Source organism: Spermophilus citellus (assembly GCF_964194105.1).
Source record: "Spermophilus citellus genome assembly, chromosome: 10".
Classification (NCBI taxonomy): Eukaryota; Metazoa; Chordata; class Mammalia; order Rodentia; family Sciuridae; genus Spermophilus; species Spermophilus citellus.
Genome location: NC_138197.1, coordinates 124,177,941 through 124,199,946, shown reverse-complemented (window position 1 = coordinate 124,199,946; position 22,006 = coordinate 124,177,941). Strand labels below are relative to the sequence as shown.

Below are 22,006 nucleotides of genomic sequence, written 5' to 3'. Positions count from 1 at the left end.
AAAGGAATGCGTTCATTTAGCAAATAGCTCTGGTGAGCCTTCTGTGCATGAGGCGCTCATTTAGGGAAATGGAGTTCTTCTAGAGTAATGGAGTTGGCTTCTTGGATATTCTATTCCATAATAAAAGAATATAGAAAGTTTTGTGTTTTATTTTTTTTTATTTTTTATTTTTTTGCGGGGGTGGGGGGTGCTAGGGATTAAGTCCAGGCTCTTCTGCATATTAAGCACACTCTACCCCTGAACTTCATTGCCAGCACTAGAAAATGGTTGTTATAAAATAGATATAAGTGCTACGAAACAAATAATCCCGATTAATGGGACAGAGAGTAGATGGTAGGAGGTAAAGTCTGGGTAGTTAGGAAAGGCCTTCCAGGGCAGGGGGATACCTCAAGCTGTGCAAGGATTATACATTACAGATTGTACATTACAGGCACGGAGCACAGCAAGTATAAAGGTCCTGAGGTGCAAGTAGACTTGGCATGTTCAGAGGACAGGGAAGACAGCATTGTGGCTGGATATTGAGGTGGGATATGAGACTGAAGCAAAGCCAGGCACCGTAGAGACATGGAGCTGCTCGGTCAGTGAGTGCAGAGCTCACAGTCCCCATCGAGGTTCCTTGTGCTGCCTGGGGTTAGTGTCAGGGTCTCTGTTGCTCCGATTCATCACACTTGCCCTTCTGGGATTTGTAGGAGGGAGTGCCCCTTCCTTTCTCACTGTCCTCCGTGCGTTCCAGTGAGCTGGCTCCCTGGAGTCTGTTTCCGGTGATCAGGCCACCATAGCCAGTACCTGCAATGTCCCAGGCCTTGTCTTCACACTGTTTTATGGATTCACTGAGTTTTTGCTGATGAGGAGGGTGATGATGCTTATCCCCATTTGAACCCTCTGCCTCTCGGGTTCTGCACCACTTCTGCAGGAAGCAGGCTGAGCTGGACTCCACAAGGGTCACTCTGAACCTTTCCTGCTCATGGATCCCATCAGGAGGCTGTTGGAATGTGGCCACTCCCCCCAAAGCACTCATTTGTACACAAGCACAAACACAGAATAGAGTTTTATGTGCAAAGTCAAGGGCTTCACTGAATCCCCTCTAAGAGTCCAGAGTCTTGTTTTTGACCTTGCAGGCTCTGGCTGGGCCTGGAACTGACCCAGTTGGGAGGAGAAGGAACTGAGTGATTGCTGACCACTGGCCTCATCTGAGATCTTTCTCCCCAGTAAGCAGAGGTGATTCATCCAGAAACCAGCAGCCTACCTGGCGTGCCTGATGTGCGTCAGGTCTGGGCCCAGAGCTCATGTTCTTGATTTCCTTTCCATGTCCCTAGAACCCCCTGCTGTGGGTACTAGAATTTTCCCCACTTAAAGATGGCAGAACAAAGCTTAGGGTTGGAGGGATGCGTGAGCCAGTGAGCTGCAGGACGTGGCATCTTGCTCATATCTAAGTTAACCACAGTGACTCTCAAAGTAGTCGGGCTGCCCAGTAGCAGCATGTTTGCAGTATGAGTACCTGAAGGCTTGCAGATATTGCTCGGCCTCGACTGTCATTTCCCACCCCCTTGGTTGGGCAGGCCTGCTCTCCTGGCCTGGGGAGTGCCTGTGCATGTCTGGTTTTCTCCTGAAAGCCCCCTGGTGCATTAGTAACTGTGACTGTGACAGCACCTGGCACTCCGGGAGGTTCCAGAACTGAAGTTCTGGCAGCTTCTCATGCCTGCAACAGTGCAACCATCCCTGTTGAGACAGCACCGCGCCGGCTGTCCAGGGGGTGGGAAGTCATAGGAGGTTTGCAGGGACTTGCTTGCCATTGCAACCCCAGGGTGCAGCATTGTAAAGGAAAAGATGCCTCGGGTCTCACAGATGCTTCTGTGCACTAAGATATTATACTAACGCCAAGCCCTGGTAAATATCTGATAGTAACGCAGGGCAGCAGCTCTAAAGTGACTCAGCCTCATTCAGTTTTGTGGGAATTCTCCCTGGTGGAGAGCGCTCGCCATTGTGTGAATTCTCATCTTGGTGAAGACAAACGAAATCCATTTCCCTGAGCCTGGTGATTCTTTGAAATAGCTTTGGCCTCCAACTTGAGAGGGAGAGATTTCTATCATTTCTTTGTTGCAGTGGCAAATTAACGTGATGGAAACTTCCTCGGGGCTTCTGACTTGTCCCTGCCTGATATTTTCGCACACTTAACAGAGAGTGAAATGAGCGAGTGATTCCCCAGTACTTTTCCCCCAAATAGCCACTTTTATGGTTTGACTCATTCTTGAAAGAAAGCTTTGTTCGGCTTAAATATTTATAGTAAAAACTATAGGATGGAGTGAAAAAAGAGGAATCGCTCATATTCCCACCACTTTCCAGTTCTTTCTGAAGGCAAATATATTTATGGGATGAGATGGTTCTTTTTTCTTCCCCATTTATCTGAAAGCTCCATTAGGGAGGGGACTTTGTCTCTTTTGGTCATGGTTGTAACCTTAGCACCTTAAAAAGAGCTTAGCACATAGTAGATGCTAAATAAGTACTTGCACTCATGGTGGGGTTTTTAGGAAGTGGTGGATGGAACCAGGCCACCCCCTGGGATCCAGCTTTACTACTTAGTGGCCAAGAGGCTTCCACAGGTCACTCACCTTAGAATCCTGATGTTCTCATGGTGAAATGATAATAATCATGTACCGAGACTGAGCTTGCCTGGCTTATTAGTTTTCTAGACCTTCCATAAAAAAGTGTCACAGACCAGGGGCTTAAACAAATTTATTTTCTCGTGATCCCAGAGGCTAGAAGAGTGAGAATGAGGTGTCAGCAAGCAGGGTTGGTTTCCTCCATAGTCCCTCTCCTGGGCTTGCAGATGCCTTCTCCTTGATCTCTTCTGAGGACCCCATCAGGTGGGGTTAGGCCACCGAAATTCCCTCCTTTTCCCTTTACCTCTTTAACGGCCCTCTCCCTAAATGCAATCGTATTCTTACTTACCAAAAATTAGGACTTCAAAGTCTGAATTTTAGGGAGACACTTCTCAGCCTGCAATTCACAGTCACTGATATGACACACCTTGTAATTGATAGTGTGATTCAGACATTTAGGTGGTACTGAGGGCTTTAAAATCTAATTGAGGAGATAATATAATTAAAGCTTAACAGAAGAGTCAGCTGCCTCTCCAGGCTGATCACAATTTCCTTGATGAGCCTGGTGCTTTTGGGGTGTGGAGTTGACCTCATCCTAACCCAACAGTGGAGTGTGGTGGTATTGTCCAGAACATGTTTTCCTGTTGAAGGTGATGGACACTCTGGGGACTTATGAAATCCCTATGGCCTCTACTTACCACCTGAGGGCAGGTATCCTCCCTCAGACATGTGGTGAGGCCTCCTGCTGGGAGGTCTGCTTCCCGGCTGGCTCAATTCACCAGCAGTGATCTGATAACACTTGGCACCTGTGGAGCCATTACTGTTTGCCCAGAGCATAGCATGCCTCCTTCAGGACTTTCAGTCACTCCCCCAGGGTCACACAGGGATTCAGTCCAGGGGTCTGCTTCAGGGACCTCTGCTGGGGCCCAGGGAAAGTGTCATCCTGGTAGCCACCAGAAGCCTCTGCCAGTAGCAGGTCTAGGGCTGCAGCTTACCTGGCCTATTCCCAGTCCTCTTGGGTTGCGCCATCTTGACGGGCCCTGGCTGACTTCCATCCTGCTGAGTTCTACAACGGAGGAGCTGGGCCACAGCCCTGAGGCCAGGAGACTGGGTCCTGGCTTCCATGGCTACTGACCCCATGTGGCTAAGACCCATTCTTCCATTTGAGTTTCTAACCTCTGGACACCAGCCCCTGGGTTATGTTCCTGGTTCTTCCTGTCCCTTAGGAGGGCTCACTTGGGGTGCATCAGGCTTGGACTTTGCTGTCTGTCCTCTGCCTCCATGTGTAAGAGTAGAAGCAGGAGGGGTGCCCGGGCTGCCTGGAGCCTGGCCATGATGGTAGGTGCTGGGACTCAGGGTCCTATTGGGTGTAGGAAGCACCTCAGCAGGGAGCACACAGTGTTATGGGAGCCCAGAAGTGGGGCCACCTCATAGTTGCTTTAGAGGAGTTTGATTCCACAATGCGGAGGGCTGAGTTGGAGTCAGTTGAAAGAAAAGAGGGAGAGCCTGGTGAACCATAGGCGCTGCGGGGTGACCTGGTTCTCCACTGCCCCGAAGCCTGAGGTTTGCAAAGGTGAAGGGGCTGTCTGAAGATTACACCTGGCCAGGTTAGGAGAAGCTTCATGTGCAAATCCAGACAGCTTGAATGTCACCCTCATTGAGATCCAGTCTCTGTGCACATGCATGTGTGTGTGGGTGTGTTTGCTTGCTTGGTGCATGTACCTGTATATGGGGTTCATCTTCCAGCTCTCCAAGCCTGGACTCGCTGTTTCCAGTTGTGTGGAGGAATAGCGTGTTACTCAGCTTTTCCCCACCGTGACCCAAATATCCAAGCACATAGAGGAAGAAAAGTTTATTTTGGCTCATGGTTTGAGAGGTTTAGCCCTTGTTCAGACGAGTCTGTTGCTCTGGGCCCAAGGTGCAGCAGAACCTCATGGTGGAAGGGTGTGGTGGTGGAGGAGACTTGCCCTTCTCATGCTGCTGGGGAGCAGACACAGGGGGGCAAGGACCACAGGGAAGATGCTCCCTTCCAAGGCATGCCCCCGGGGACTCCCTCCTCCAGCCATGCCACCTGCCACAGTTACCACCAAGCCAGTCCATTCAAGGTAGAGCTTGACTAGGTTACAGCTCTGACGACCCAGTCATTTCGCCTTCGACCATTCCTGCATGAACACAGGAGCTTCTGGGGGACACATCACACCTAAACCAGAACAAATAGGAAATCAGAGGCAGAGGAAGGGTGCTCATATGACCCCAACATTATATAACACAGCATCTGTGAGAAACTCTCTGTGAATCTTGTGACCCTTTGCTCAGAGTCCTGGCCATCACATGAGCAATATCATTGCTACCACCAACCTCATCGTTATCAGCAGTACTGAATGTTTACAACCCCCCTAAAAAATTCATCTGTTGAAAACTAGTCCCCAGTGTGATGGTATTAGGAGGTGAGGCCTTTGGGGTTTGATTGGTTTATCAGGGTGATGTTGTCGTAAATGGAATTAGTGCCTTTCTTATAAAGAACCCCAGAGAGCTGCCTTGCTCTTCTGTTATGTGAGGACGATGCTACAAAGTACCCTCTGCAGACCAGACACTAAATCTGCTGGACTGTGACCTTGCACTTCCTGACCCCCAGAACCACAAGGAGCAAGTTTCTGTTGCAGATAAGCCACCCAGTGAGTGGTGTTCTGTGAAAGCAGCCTAAATGGACAGAGAACCATCAATCGGCCCCATGGTCATCGTTATCTCCTGCTTCTGTAATGCTTTTGAGGACTGGCACTTGTTCCTTATGCATAATTGTCACAGTAACTGTGGGAGTTGATTTTTTTTTTATTGCAGTCCTCATTCTACCTTTGGGTAAACTGAGGTATGGAGAGGCTGGATAAGTTATCCAAGGTCACACAGCTGAGGAGTGGCAGAGCCGGATTCAACGCTGGGCCATCTGGGCCTGCTGTCTGCTTTGAACCATTTCCTGCTTCTCACAGCAGAAACGTGTCCCTGACAATTTCCACACCTGGGAGCTGGAAGGAGGGAAGCGTTGACAGAGCCGCTCCCGTGTCTTGGCAGCTGTGCAGTGCTCTCTTCTCCCCGGACTGCCCCGGGCTTCATGTTGTAATCAGACGTGGTCAGCACTTGCTCGGGGAGATGGATGGCACTGGACAGACTCTTTCTGTAAATGTCCAAAGTGGAGTGTCCCTTGAAGACGAGCCGGCCGTGGATCCAGGGCTTGAGTGTCAGGGTGGGGGCCCGTGGTGTCTCTTTAATAACTGAAATGAAAGCCAGGTTGGCTCCTGGCCCGAAGGACCTTGCAAAAGCTGGACAAATGGTATGTTCCACCTGTCATGGCCACAGAATTCCTCATCTCCTCACGGCCCTTATTTTGCCAAAGCACTTTTGCAAGGAGATTCTCCATCTCGTCTCCTTGGACAAGGTGTCTATGATCTCAAGCAGGGACCTGGCCCGCCTCAGGCCTTCCCCTTGCAGGGGAGGGTGGGTTCTCCTCAAGACATCTGGGGGCTCCTTGGCTGGGAATGGGTTAAGTCCATCCAGGCTGCCTGCTGAGAACTTGTCCCCCTGGATCACTGTTGACTTTTATCTTCATTATCTTGAATGACAATGCTGTCAGCACCCAGGAGGGGTCCTTGAACAGCCAGATGGTGGCTGGATTTTTTCTGCCACTCATCAGTTTCCATCTGATTGTGGCACAGGTGCAAGGGGGAGGAGTTCTTTCCTATTCCTTGAACCTTCCACTGTTCAAGCATATTCCTCCAGGAACATTTAACAGGACCGTTAAGGCTGGGAGAATTCCAGAGAGGTAAGGTAGTGGATTCATCCACTTAATACTTATTGAGCACCTACTACGTACCAAGAACAATATTAGGCACTGGGGTACATGAATGAGCAAAGTCCCTGGGACCTTATTTTCTAGCAGACAAGTAGGTATGGAGTGTGTCAGGTGTCCCGAGTGCTGAGGAGGAAAACTAAAGCAGGTTAATGTTCCAAGGCACCAGAGACTGGCTGGCCCCTGTGACAGGTTGGATGTTGTTGTTCTAGGAAAAGATTATTTAAGGTCTTTCTGAGAAGATAGTTCTTGATCTCCCTGTGAATGCAGTGAGGGAGCAACCACTCAGATAAGTGGGGAAGAGCCTTCTAGAGAGAGGGGCCAGGCTTACAAGGGCATTGAGTGATAAGCTTGATTAACAAGGAACCTAAGGGTGGGAAGGGTCACACAGACATTCTACAGGCACAGAATGATTTCCCTCTCTCTCTTTGTAGTGTGATTACATTTTCTCATCCATTCAGTAGTCCTTACTGAGGCTGCCTTCATAGCAGGCACTACCTCTCAGGGAGTGGAAGCCCAGACAAAAGTGTGTTCTTAGGGAAGCCCCTGGGACACCAGGTGCTGTCCCTGATGGTACCTCCAGAGCTGTCTTTCTTGACATCACTTTGTTTTCCTTTCTCCTCGTTGCCAAGCTTCAAAGAAGAGCCCACAGCCTAAGTTTCCACCTTCTTAGCTTGGCCATCAGAGCCTGGCTTCTGTCCCTCCGGCTGCTGTTTGTACTGTTGGTGACCTCACTGTGGGAGCTGAGCCCTTTCCCTCCATGCTCCTTTCTGAACTCTGTGGTCGACTCTCCTGTTCTTGACCATCTCTTTCCTCAGAGCCTCCCTCTGCACTTCCTGTGAGAGGACTCCTGGGGACCTGCCTGCTCTGTGAGCACTTATCCCCAATCACCCACGTCACCACCCTCCTTCCCTCCAGTGGCAGGTCACCTCCAGGCTCTGTGGCTTCTTCCTGTGTCTAAACTCATCCCTTGGTTGTGGATACGCTTGCCCACCTGCCAGCCGTCACCTTGAGACTTACTGTCTCACATGCAGAACTGGTCCTCTTCCTCCTCGTAATGACCTGCCTTAACCGCCCACCTCATGTCTTCTTCTGCCAACTCCAGGATTCTCCAGGACTGTCTCTAGCACCCATCCTCTTTGTCTCCTTTCTGCACCCTTCCACCACCAGGTCCTCACTGTGCTTTGTCTTTGGAATGTCCCCAAAGCTCATGTGTGAGGCAGTGCAGCAGTGTTCAGAGGTGGAATGCTCGGCTCTTGAAGGCTCTGAATTCATCAGTGGATTAGTCCAGCGATAGCTAACAGTACTCCTGGGAGATGGGACCTTTCAGAAGAAGCAGATCTGCAGGGTGATGCCTTGGAAGGGTTTATCTTGTCCCTGGTCTTTCTTTTTCTCTTTCTCTCTTTCTCTCTTTCTCTCTCTCTCTCTCTCTCTCTCTCTCTCTCTCTCTCTCTCTCTCTCTCTCTCTCTCTCTTTCTCTCTCTTTCTCTCTTTCGCATTTGCCATGAACCAAGCACCTTTCATTCACTATGCCCTCCTACCATGTCTTTTCTGCTTTGGAGTCAGCCAGCCACAGGATGGCCTCTACAAAATTGTGGACAAAAAGAGATGTTTTCTTCTCTAAGTTGTGCTTGTTAGATATTTGATCATAGTGATGCAAAGTTAGCACAAAAATTGACACTAACTGTGGGGTTATTGCTGTGCCTATATCCAATAATGTGTTTAAAAGCCTTTGGGACTGACTTGTGGGATGAGTTTGGAAGTGTCTTAGGATACAGGCTAAAGAAGCCTCAGAATGTTGTAAGCTGAGCTTAATGGACAGTTCTGGTGGGTGCTCTCCAAAGACCCCAATACTGATAGGAATGCAGACAGTAAAGACTGTGCTCAGGAAGTTTCAGATAGGAATGAGGACTTTTTGGGGAATTGGTCTAGAGGTCACACTTGTTAAACTCCGGCAAAAATTTTATCTACAGTTTGCCCATGTCCTGAAACTTGTGTGAGGAGGCTGAATTTAAAGGTGAGTGATAAGTTAATCTGGCAGAGGAAATTTCAGGTGAAGCACAACATTCATGCAATGGCATAGATGGCATAGATAATTGTTGGCTGCTTTTAGAGAATTGGGGGCAAGAGGAAAACTGGAAACATTTGAAAAATCTGTAGTTTGTCCACAGAAACTTGTTTAAAATTGGGGCCAAGAGATCACTGCCACTAAAGAGAGGCCAAGTACTTTGCACAGTAACGATACAAAATATGCTTCGAGGGCATCTCAGGAACCAACAGGACCACAGCCATTGCAGGCTCCAGGGTATAAAAATGAAAACTTGTTTGAAAGACTTTGCTTTAAAAGAGAGCTTGTATTGTATGGAGTTGCCATCCCCTTTGGGGCTCATATTTCACCACCATGTGCCTTAGATACTGGACATGAAGCTATAGGACTTAGTATCTGCCCAACTGGGTTTCAGTCTTGCTTTTATACCACTCAGTTTATGCCCCTTTTTCTCCCTTTTGGAATGGGAATGTTCACTCGGCCATTGGTTGTGGCATGTATGTAAGTTGCTTCTATTTCCCCCCCTAGGGCTCAGAACTTAGAGTTTGCCTGAGTCTCAGGGGAGACTTTGAACTTGGTTTTTTGATCAATGCTGGAATTGTTAAGACTATGGGGACATTTGGAGATAGACTGAATGTGTTTTGCACTGTGATATGGGCAAGAGCTTTTAAGGGCCATGGGTGATATGTTAGGTTTGAATCCGGGATGACCCCCACAAGGTCATGTGTTAGGCATACAGCAGTGTTCAGAGGTGAAAAGATCTGTGCATTAGGGCTCTGACTTCATTAGTGGGTTAATCCATTTGATCAGTGAATTAATTAACTTGATGCATTTGGTAGCTGAAGGCACTGCTGGGAGGTGGGATCTATTGGAGAAAGAAGGTCCCTGGGGCTGTGTCCAAGACATGTTCGTCTTCTCCCCAGCCCTTTTCTTTCTCCTCCCTTGCTGCCGAGGGCTGAGCAACTTCCCCCACAGCCCTCTGCTGTGGTGCTTCTTGCTCGGAGCCAGTTGACCATGAACTGAACTCTCTGAAACTGTGAACCAAAATAAGCCTCTCCCCTTCTCAGTTATTTTTGTCAGGTATTTTGGTCACATTGATCCAAAGCTGAATAACACAGTCCTCCTTAGGAGAGTGGCTTTTCAAGTATGTCCTCACACCAGCAGCCTTACCATGACCTGGGACCACGTGAGTGATTGCCATCCCTGACCCCCATCCAGACCTACAGAAGGTGCCGCTAGGGCAGGCTGGCGGTCTGAGTTTAGTGAGCCGTCCACCGGGTTGTGATGCACCTAATAAGGCAAGAACCACTGAGCTGGCTGCGGACCCCCTTTCTTCCCTGTCTCTGTCCTCGTGCTCTCCGCTCCAATCCGCCGCACACTGTGAGGTCCTCCTCCTCTGTCTAAAGAACAGCCCTGTGCACACTCTCACCCTCATTCCATCCCCTTGGGGATGCCCTCCCAGGCCCCAGTGAGACACGTGTGAACTCACATTGTTCAGGAGAGAACCAGGCCAGAACCCTTGAACCTCTTATTTCCATCTACTCAGAAGTTTCTCCCCCACCCCCTGTAAACTACATCCCTTTGTAGAGATGTGGCTCATTTATGTAGTCATTGTGCCAAAAATTTAGACATGGTGGGTACCTTGGGGACAGGGGAAGATGTGGATAACAATATTCTTTTCAATAAACTCTTTTCAATGTCCTGAGAGGAGCCGTGGATTACAGTCGCTTTTCTTTGCTAAGCTGGGTCTTCTGGGTAATCCTGGGCAAATCACTTTCTTTCTAGGCTTATTTTTTAGTTGGAGGCAGCTGGGATTAGCTGATTTCTAAGGCTACTTCCAGCGTGGGCATTCTAGGTTCATGTCTCTCATTCATCTGTTTTGAAAGATTAAATTGTGTGCATGCAGGCGTGTGTGATTGTGTATCATATATATAATATTACATATGCATGTAATATATACATACATGATATATATATATATATATATATATATATTTTTTTTTTTTTCTTAAAACAAGGTAAGACAACAACTGTAGTAGGCCAAACAGATCAGGTCCTAGTGCCATCACCTGTACATGTTACCTTATTTGGAAATAGGGACACATCCTTTTTGATGTGACTTAGTCAGTGGTCTTTAGATCAGGAGAGAACCTTGGGTTGTGATCTGCGTGGACCCTAGAGGCTCCTCCCCCATACATCCTTGTAATAGGGATGTCAAGGGAACAGGGACACAGAGAAGGTGAAAGGGACGTGTGACTCTGAGGCAGAGATTACACCTGAAGTTGGAAGAGGCCAGGGGTGGGTTCTGTCTCCCCACGTCTCTGGGAAGGAGCGCAGCCCTGCAGTTTGGGGCTTTGGGCCACCAGAGCCATGAGAGAACGTGTTTTCAGCCACTGAGTCTGTGATACGGAAGATACAGGGGATTTTATCATAACCAGAAAACACTGTTCAAAGAAGCAGAAGAGAGAGAGGAGGGGACGCTGCGGTTGACATGTGTCCTGGGTGGCCGGCGCTCTGCCTGGGCACCAAGGTGCATGTGGGACCGTCCCTCCCCAGCCCTGCTGGGACGGCTCCCTCCACCTCAGCCTCTGCTTTCCTCCACCAGGGCCGCAGCCTCTGTCTCGAGTTCCAGCTCCTCCCGTCATGCTGCTGGCCCACAGCCACACCTGCCGCTGGGCTCTCTGTCCTGGCGGCTGGGGAGGTCAGCAGCTTCAGTGTCGGTTGAGTCGGGATTGATGGGTGGTGGGGAAACCACCCTGAGCTCTGTCTCCCTCTCTCTGTGACTGGTCCATACTTGGGGGTTTGATAGCCACACGTGTCCTGAAATGGACAAACTGGCACGTTTCAAAGTGGCATGCCACTTCCTTCACAGTGGCAGTCATTTGAGGTCCCTCCATAGTGACGCTACTCTCTTGGGGGATGTTGGGACTTGGGGGATGTTGGGGGTCTTCGTCTCTGTGTTGCTCATTTACTGATCAACGGCTAAAACCACAGATGGCTTTTGAAGGGTGGTTCCTGGAGATGACTCAGGCCATTTTCCTCGTCTGACACCCCTTGTCTCTGGGACGTGCTACAGAAGCATGTGACATTAGACTTGGTCCTTGGTACCCACCCACCTCTCTCCTTTCTCATTACAAAACTCTGCTAAAATGTGTCGGTGAACAATAGCTGTCAGTATATCCAATTTTATAAACGACTAACATTTATTGAGGCCATACTATGTGCCAGATACTGCTAATAGCACTTTTCCTATATTGAGTCATTTAATTCTCATTACAACACGATGAAGCAGAGGCTGCTATTAGAAGTGTTTAGACTTTATAATTGGACAGACCTTTAAATTCCGTAGCCATCATTAGCTAGTTAAATTTAAACCTAATGTGTGAAATGGGGATAATGTGGCCTCACAGATGCCCTCGGTGGATGTTTATAGGTGAGAGGAATAAATAAGTGAATGGATAAGTCAGGGATTCAGGGAAATAGATGTAATTAAGAAATGTTGGTCAGTAAAATGATCGCTGAACCCGAGGGCCTAACTTGTGGTTAACTTGGGCATGTCACACCAAACTTTTAGTTCTATCATTTTCTCATCTGCAAATCGAGGATGGAACTGTCTACCTTAAAGGGTTGCTCTCGGGGTCAGGTGGGATAATAGAAAGTGCTGCTGAGGTTTGGGTGTATTTTGAGTGTGTCCATAAAGCACCACGTCTGGGGAGCTTGGTCTCTAGTGGTGTGATGCAGAGAGGTAAGAGGCCTTTAAGAGGTGGAGTTTAGAGGGCGGAGTTTGGGTCACTGAATGCATGCCCTTGGGGGCTGTTAAGGCAGTTCTTGTGGGACCCCTGAGCTCTTTGGCTTCTCATTCAGCAGTGTGATATTTCCTTGTACATCCTCCTGCCATCTGCCCTGAGGTCCCTGCCAGAGTCAAGTGGATGTTGGCACCTTGCCGTTCAATTTCTTGGACAGTGAACTAAATGAACCTGTTTTCTTTATACAGTTAATCTGCCTCAGGTATTTCATTATGGTAAACGCAGACTAATATAAGTACCTGACCCAGTGCTCCAAATGATGCCTGTAGGTTAGGGAACATTCACTATGTGCCAGCAATGATTTCTTAGCTGGTATTTATTTAACAGGGCACAGGAGGACTGGACTGTCACCAGGTGAGCGGGTGCTCACGGGTAACTCTGAAGATCTGTCCTTTAAACAGGACAGCACAGAGGCATGAAGTACAGATGACTCAATTTGAACAAGAATATCTTGCCCCCAGAGGGCAGCAGAAAGCTCTGCCCACAAACAAGTCAGGCTGGAAAATTCCTTGCTAAGGCGAAAGCACAATGGGCAGAAGTGTATGGCCCCTGTCCACACTCAGCCGCGTATGGGGATGAGTCAGTGCTGTCCTCGGGTGTGCAGGTCAAGGCCAGAGAACACATCCTGGCAGTGGGCCTCTGACGGGGTGGCTGAGCCTCCCTCTGGGAGGGTGGTTGGGCCTCCTTTCCCTTCCTAGTTGTAGGTTCCATGAGAACGTGGCCAACTGTTGTAATTATTTTTTTCCTTAGTATCTACAGCAAATGGTTAACTGGACGAATATTTATTGATCTGTACCCTGTACCAGGCTCAGTGTTAGGTTCTAGGGAGACTTTAGGAAAACACGTGGTCTCTGTCCTTGGGCAGTTTACAACTCCTGATAGACATGGGCAAGGAAACCCAATGACAGGTGTCCCTGGGTGCTGTGAGGGTGTTATGCACATGCGTGTGCATGTGTAGCCTTTAGACCGTCGAGGTGTGTGTTGTGCTCTCAAGATAAGCTTGTGAATTTTTCTTGACTTCTTGACTCCTGAGTCGAGAACTTGTTCTCTGTCCGTATACCACCTCTGTTTGTCAGGATGGATTAGGTCATGCTGTCTATATGATCAACCCCAGTATTGCTCATCTGAAGATGGATGGTAGGCATGTGTGTGGTGGGAGGTATTCTGTTCCATGTCACTCAGGTTCTGGGACCCAGGGGGCTCCCACTCTGGAATGCCATGGGAATCTCATTCCAGGTCCTTTAAACTTTTTGCTCACTCCATTGGCCAAAGCAGGTGACAAGGGCCACTGTTTATATCCTGTAGTGTAGGAAGATCACTCTGACCTGTGACCGGAAGATCTGGATCAGAGAGTTCTTGACAGCTTTAATGACTTCCAGGTCATTCTGACAAGCTCTGCCTGGGCCATATACCACCGGCCTCATTCTTCGCAGCCTGGGCATTCTGTGGAGTGCAGGATAAGCGTCCTGAGAAATCGCGCACTCTGGGGTCTGTTCAGCCCGCTCTAACTAATGCGCCTTGCTTCCTGTCTAATGATGGCTGTGATGAGTAAATAATGAAAATTTGCAAAATACCCATTCTAGGACCTGGCAGAGGGCCTGCAGCATCATAGGCATTTAATTTTTTCTCCCTTTATTTTCTCCTGTAGCATTTTGCCCACCTATTTAAAATGATAATGTATCAGGGATCAGCTTCCCTACATATTTAACTATGCTTTATCCTCATTCATCCTTAGTTGTTATTAGCAGTTGTCAGTGAGCAGCATTCATATGTCAAACGTAGAACTCTTTCTGGCAGGGTTTTCTGTCATCTTTACAGTAACCCTATGAGGTAGGTACCGTCAGTGTTCCCATGTTATGAGAATATCTAAGGCTCAGGGGGTTAGGTGTTCTAGCCAAGGTCAAGACACCAGTAAATGTCAACAGGGCTTGATCCAGGGTGGATACTCACGCTGTTCCAACCAGGACCGGCTTTTCTCCAGGACCTGGTCCTTCTCCTTGTCATCGTCACACACCTTGTTGCCCAAGCCGGGGACGTGTGGATCCTCCCAGGCTCTTCCCTCTCCTTCACTGTCTGTCCTGCACCCAGACACCAAGCACTTGGACCCCATCCCACGTCCAGTATGGGATCCAGCCTGCTCCCCGCATACTGGCCCTCAGGTCCTTCTCCACGCTGCTGCTTGAGATTCACGCTGTCCAGCAGTCTTCTGAGGCTCCTCTGCACCCCACTGGGGCCCTCGGCTCAGGGCTTCTGGCCCCCTGCATTGACAGGGCCGGTTTACTGGTCTGTTTCACAGCCCTAGACTGTACATTCCCTGAGGGCAGGAGCCTGTCCTCATCATCACTGTACCCACACCAGGTTTTTATCGTCACCAGGAATTCAGTTGTAAAAAAAGACAAGAAATATCTGTCTTCCTGGGATCCTGCTCTGTTAGGAATCTCTTACTGATGTGGGTTGCCTCACAGGTACTGTGGGCACAGCTGAGACCAGAGTTCAGAGAACCCTGGTTTGTACACAAATGCCCTTATTCACTGAGTAAGCATATTATTGTTTGCTATCTTCTAGTCTCAATGACTTTATCAGAAATAAATAAATAAATACGTGCATGCATCCTGGCAGGGAGGGCTACTGTAGGCCTGGGTGAGCTGACGGATAAAGCCCAGATCAGTGCCTGGCACTAGGTTGACAGTTGTGATGGCTTCCTATTTGTGGCTTCAGCAGCCACAAGCCGCAGGTTCAACCAACAGGGGATGAAAGCTATTCTATAACAAAAAAAATGGCGTCATCGGTACTAAGTATGTACAGCCTTGTCATTATCTCTAAACACCGCAGCATAGTGACAGTCTACACAGCGCGTTGGTAGGATAGGCAGCTTAGAGAGGATGGTGCAGGTGTGAAATTCTAGACCATTCTGTGACTCAAGTATCAGTGATTGTCATATCCATGGGGGTCCAGGACCAAGTCCTCAAAGACACTAAGGGACAACTATACTCCTTCTCCGTCCTAAATTGAGCTCTGGGGGTCCAGAGGCCATGCCCTACATGTCTCTTCCTTTTCCTACTGTGCCTTGGGACAAAAGCCATATCTGATGAATGTTCCATTAGGAAGTGAAGGCCTGCGGGAAAGTGGACCAAAGGCATTTAAGAAGCTTTCTTTCCAAACGTCTGCATGAGGACAGTCCCGGGGCATGTGCAGAAGGGGCAGGGAGCAGGGGAAACAGGCAGGACTGCCTCGGAGGGTGCCACGTGGCCTCCCGGTCCTCCAGTGTCCCATAGTTGGTGAAGCCTGTATTCCTCCTGGCAGGGAGGAGCGGGTGTTGATAAATGTGCATGTCAGAGCTCACTTTTCAATACATCTCTGGAAATTTTCAACACTCATGAGCGTGATGGACAAGGAAAATAAATAAATAAGAGGAGAGGCATTGGACTGAAGTCGGCCCGAATGATCCGGCACTTTAAAAGGGTATGTGAGAGAGAAGGGAAGTGACAGACAGCAGTGGTGAGTTCCCTGTGAGTGACTTCTTTTTTAGGGAACCAAAGCCCTCCTGTTCCTTTTACTAAAACGCTGAGTTTTAACTCAGTGTGAAGCCACTCCCCTGATTTCATGATTCATGTAATAAACAGAGCCCACATTTTTCCTAGTGATCCTGGTGAATTCTGCAGCCCCGATGCTGGTGTGGTGTCTGCCACACACACAGTGTGGCTCCACCTTTTCCGAGGCTGCAACCGTGGTGCGTGTGCCCTTGGGAGCTGCAGAGGTGTCTGGGCCACTGGCCTTTGCAGAGGCTCTAGTCTGAGATGGTCTGAGCTCTGACAGCTTTCTTGTAAGTCCCCCACTGGTCAGACTGTCATCTTCATCTGCCTTTCTGGCCACCTTCCGCAGCCCCCTTTCAAATGCGCTAGTTGTTGATCTTTACAGTTTAGAAATTCATGCGTGGTGTCCTCCACCTGTGACACCTGTGATTTAGCACCTGTATACACTGACGTCTAGCTAGCCATGGGCAAGAGTGGGCAGCAGGGGATGACCCACATCATGGCTGCTGCCTCCCGCTGGCTACAACAGTCACAGGGCTGTCCTCACTGCATGGAGGCTGGGTGTCATCTTGCCCAGCACCCAGGGGTAGGGACCAGCTTGCCCTCTATAAACAACTTGGTGTCCAGGGGAAGAAAGTGAGTTTCCCAGCAACGAATACACTTCCTTAAGGCCACGGGGATTACACGTGGGGTAGACAAGATCCACATTCAGGCCGTTCTTTCCCCTATGGGTCCTGTGCTGGTGTGGGTGGGGAGGTGTGGACTGAAGGAAGTGGATTTAATACAATTAGGTAATTACTTCAGGTAATTAAGTAGTTAAAAGGGGTGTTTGAGTGCAAGATAACTGACGTGGACTCTTAGGTGATGGGAAGGGTTAGGGTTAGGGTCAGGGTTGGTGCTGGAAGGCTTGGTGGCAGGGCCCTGGCATCGGGAAGACCAGGGACTTGGCAAGCCGGAGGTGTGGGTGAGTAGTGCTGGACGGAGGTCAGGTGGAAGTGGGGGGGGCGCCTGAGATCTGCTGGGGGATGGCGAGGGTGCCGTTTGTGGCAGAGTGTGCAGTTCACAGTCACTCAGGGCGTTCGTTCATGGACTTGGAAAGCCCCATCTTCGAGCCCTGCCTTCATTGTGGAATATCACACTGATGGACAGCTTCACCCTCACCTGGCCCTGGGAGGAGGTGAAGTGACGGGTGACCAAGGCATGGGCAGAATTTAGCTGTGGTCAGTGCTCTCAGATTACAGAGAGCGCAGGAGCCCTGGTGAACTTGGAGGTGCTTGACAGTGGGGGGTCATGCCGCGGGGGAGATCTTCTGGCCCGTTCTCTGCAGTTGGGTGGGCTTTCCAGTTGTTTTTGAGCATAGGAATGAGCCAGAATCAGGCTCCCAGTGAGTATTTATTGAGCACATACCATGTGCCCGAGTAATTAGAGCCCTGGTCCTGAGATGGTGGCGTGCAACAGGAGTGAGGTGTGACCTGCAGCCTGAGCCACAGCCTAGATGTGGAGGCACTCATGGGGCCTGTGCCACTCGGGGGTGGGGTGGGGTGGGGTGGGGTGGGGACACAGTGCACTGAGTTCCCACAGGGAGGGAGACCTGGACTCTCATCCTGCTGAGACCTGTGGTCCTTGGGCTGGTCCTGGAGCCCCTGATCCTTGGGTGTCTCATCTGTTCAAAACTCAACACAAGGCACAGGCGAGGGTGCTTTGTTCTCATTATTTAGTGTGTATTTGCTGTGTCCCATCTGTTGGGGTCCATGGGGCACGAAGGGCAGGACACAGAGCCACTGCCCTGAGGAAGGGGGCGGAAGGGGGAGAGGCAGGCTTCCCATGCTGCCGCACCTCCGGTGTGCCAGGGGTGTGCTGGTGTGCAGCCCGCCTGCCCGCACGTCAGGTCCCATCCGGGGCACCTGCCCGAGCGGACCCTGGCCTCTCCTCTCCTTTATCAACTCAGAAGGTGTTTATTGCAGCCCCATTCATCAGGCTCTGGGGAGGCAACAGTGAGTTGGCAGGATCCCTGTCCCCGGGGACTGTGCTTCTCCTTGGAGCGACAGAGTATAAAATGTAAGCGAATACGATGATTCCGGTGGTGGAGAACTCCTGGGAGACCAGCTGCCTGGCAAGGTCGGAGTCCTGTGGAGGGTACAGGAGCCACCAAGTGCCTGGGGACCAGCACCTGGTAATACAAGGCGGAGATGAGAGCCCTCTCCTTTTCCATTAGCTGAGAAGCTCAGGCACAGAACTTGTGTCCAGAGCACTTGATTTTGGAGCTGGGGTCTCTGCTGGGGTGCTTTTCTGCAAAGACCCGTCTTCCACTGAGCGGAGCGGCCTTCAGCGCCACGCTGCCCTGCTCTTGCTCCCCGCCTCCCTCGCTCTCTCCCTCCTTCAGCTTCTCCATCTGTCGTAAGTGGATAATGATTTTGTCCTACCTTACTGCTGACCCCCTCGATAATATTGACCTAGCGAGGAAGTTGTAAGGCATAACTAATAAAAATGACAGTGAGGCATTTGCCAAGGGAAGGTGTGCTAGTGCATGCTAATACCCGGGGAGCCCATCTGGGATGCTAGGGCAGATTGATTAGGCAGCTGTTTAGCCAGCATGATTCTTCTGCCCCCAGCTTGACAGGGCGGCCGGGCCCAGTTCCAGCAGGTCTGTCCTCTGGACTTCCGCTCTATTCCCTTTCTGTGGTCTCTGCTTATGTGGATTTGGTGACCCCGTGACAATCCAAAAGCCCTTTTGCCTTTTGAATTGGGGTTGGCAGTCAGAGGATTGGTGGGGTGTGCACTAAAGTCCTTCTGGTCCAGAGAGAGGAGAGAGACGGTGAGTGACAGGTGCGGCCAGCAGCAGAATCACCTGAGACCGACACCCCAGCATAAGCAGCTCCTTAGCTCCAGTGGAAGGAGGAGGGGGGTGCTCTGGGAGGGTCCATACCCAGTGACACCAGGCCCTCTCCCAGAGATGTCCAATGCCAGGTTCAAGGGTTTGAACTCTGAAGCCCAGCTGCTCTTTCCGCCTCTTAGACCTTGGACAGGGTAATTCTTACCTATCTGTGGTTATAAATTGGGGTGGAAACACTGTCTACCAGTTTGGACTGTTCAGAACATAAAATGAATTTGTATTTGCCAAGGGCTTGGAACAGTATCTGATCTCTAAGTGGAGGCATCAGTACCCACATCGGCCTTTAGAGGAAGTGCACTTTCCATGGGGCCCAGGTGGGATAAGAGGCTGCAGCCAAGTGTCTGGCTGTGAAGAAACTGGGGTGCCCGGCAGAATAGAAACTCCAGGGAGCCCCTGAGCCTGCAGTGTATTTATTTGACTAGACACACACACATGCATGCATGCAATACATAAGCACATATTTACATATGTGTGCACACATACCATCACACATGTGTGCACATCACTCACACAGTGTGGGGGCTCTTGGGACAGAGTGTGTTGGGTGAGGTCATGTTGAAGTGAGGAACTTGAGTGATAGAGGGCCTTGGAGGAGGTCGGCTGTCCATCACTCTAGCCTTTCCTGGAGAGCATTCTGGAGCAAGAGAGGATCGAGTATGAGACAGTGCTGTGTCTTGGAAATGATACTAATTTTGGAGGCCTGGCTTAGACTCTTGGCCCTGACATTGGTCTATCTGCCTGCTGCAAATGTTTGTGTCCCCCCAAATTCATATGTTAAAATCCTAACCCCCACATGGTGGTATTGGGGAAGGGTCTTTGGGAGATGCTCAGGTCATGAGGGCAGAGCCATCAGGAATGGGATTAGTAGTACCCTTATAAAACAGACCCCAGGGAGCTCTCACCCCCTGCCATTACATGAAGACAGTGGCCATCTGTGAACCAGGAAACAGGCCTTCATCAGACATCGAATCTGTTCTTGCTCCTCCCAGCCTTCAGGACTGTGAGCAAGGAATTTCTGTGGTTTATAATTCCCTCCGTTGATGGTATTTTGTTACAGCATCTCAGATGGACTGAGATAGTATAGAGGTGTCTGTTACGAGGCTGCGGCAGCTCCTGGGCTTGAACCAGACCTGGACACTCCGACGCCCAGAAGGTCCTTTCGCTCCTCATTTCTTCCCCAACAGACCACAGGGGCGCTCGCTGAGCCAGGCCTTGAACTCCCATTACTTAGACCCATCCTGCTTGTAGGAACAGTGCAGGCATCCAAACACCAGGCCAGCGTTTATGTGCTCATTTAATGAGAAAATTGATTGTAAAAGAGGAAAGTTTGGAGATAATTGGGCTCCAGAGGGTTGCCTGGTTTGGGCAGGTGATGAGCAGTCGGTAATTTCATAAGAAGTGCTTATGAGGATCTGCGAATGAATGGCCTCTCCACCGAGTCCCTGACTTGCAGAGCACCCTCCCTCGGCATTCCTCCACCATTGACCTCCCCGGTGCTCTGCAGAAGAGCAAGGCCCGGCGTGGGCATCCGCCTGGGTGTGAACATGCACCCTCCTGTGCTGCCTGGTGCCCCGTCTCCCAGGGAGACTGAGAGTCGGTCTCTTTCCCCAGCTCTGTTTTGAACTTTTCCTTTCTCATGATCCTCCAGTCCTTTCCGTCTGTAGGCCTGGGTGTGAATCCCTGGGCCGGTGACAAAATCGCCTACACTGTGCGCGCTGAGGTTCCCGAGGACAGGTCTTGGATAAACCCCTGACTTCCAGGGTGGAAGCCACTGTCAAGGCCAGTCCCTCGCCCACTTGTGGTAGAGCAGGCGAAGGCGTCACCGGGCATTTTCTCCTATGGCAGATTCTCCCGGCATGAGGAAAGGAACATAATTGGAAAATGGGCAATATCCACCGAGCAATTACTGAGCCTGTTAATGAGGTTTTACGTGGAGGCTTCCAGTGAATTAACAAAAACAATGATTTTGGCGGCCATGTGGAACAGCTGGATGGCGTGATAAGGGAGCAGCCTGCTAGAGCCCTTGGCTTAGACAAGGTGAGGAGGTCCCATAGAAAATCTAGCCCCTGCTGACCCCTTCTTCCTGTCCCCCTGGTCTCCCTGCTGTCCTGGAAAAGTTGAATGTGCTTGACTCCGAGACTGACTTCCCCCACAGAGAGCAAGAGGAGCCAGTTTGACTAAGACAGGGGCTTGTGTCTTCCTTGGACTATGTCTCATAATGTACCCAGTGGTCAATCATTACATCTCTTCTTTGGATAGTCTCATTAGGGACATAGTGACTTGGGTGGGGATGGGTAGCGTGTTTTGGAGAAAGCAGCCTATCATTTTGAAAGGTCTGTGTGTAAATTATGGCCCTGTCATTTTGTACCTGTGTGCTCCTTAGATATGTTATTCACCTGTGGGGTCTACAGTTTCTATCAGCAAACTGTTGAGGATCCAGTGGAGCAGTTACATGGAATTACATCATGCATTTGTTGGATGTATCTTTATGGGTCTCCAGAAAACAGAGACAATACGATCTCCCTCTCTCTGTCTGTCTGTCTCTCTCTCTCTCTCTCTCTCTCTCACACACACACACACACACACGTGCAAGCTTTAAGGAATTGGCTCATGATTGCAGGGTCTGGCAGGTCTGTGAACTGTAGGACATTTGGCAGGCTGTAAACTCAGGTATGAGTGAAGGCAGAATTTCCTCTTCAGAAAACGTCTATCTTTGCTCTTAAGCCTTTCAACTGATTGTATGAGGCCTACTAGATTTAGGTTAATCTCCTCCACTTAAAGTCACTTATTATAGATGTGAAAATCTACAAAATGATTTCGCAGCAACACCTGCACTAGTGTCTCATTTCCTAACCAGGGTCTCTAATGACTCAGGTTGGCAGGTTAAACCAGCCACTACAGTCATCACCGTTGCTGTTGCTGTGTCAGGGACCACATAATGTATTTGGTCCTGTTGGGCACTGCTGGGAGCACGTCCTTTGCCGGCCTGACATACACCCAGTGTCTTAGCTCTAGGAACAGATGGTTTTTAGGGAGTCCAGGGTGACAGCAGTGTCTTGAGTGATAGAGTCTTTTAGAGCAGGTTGACAGACCATCAGACCTGCCTTTCTCAGAGAACATTCTGGCAAGTGAAAAGATGGATTGAGGTGTGCAAGGGATATTAATTGTGGCGGTCAGACCGACTTGACTTAGGATCTTGGCTCAGCTCGTCTGGCTCCTCTTACCCCCCTTAACCTCAGTGATGCTCTTTCTTCACATTTTCCTTTACATCCAGAAGACAAATACT

The 22,006-nt window shown here is 49.8% G+C and overlaps 1 protein-coding gene across 4 annotated transcripts in view; it reads left to right on the top strand.

The window, feature by feature from the left end:
* Nucleotides 1–22,006, top strand: part of LARGE1 (LARGE xylosyl- and glucuronyltransferase 1) — a 490,254-nt gene that overhangs the window by 67,320 nt on the left and 400,928 nt on the right. The window lies entirely within an intron of this gene.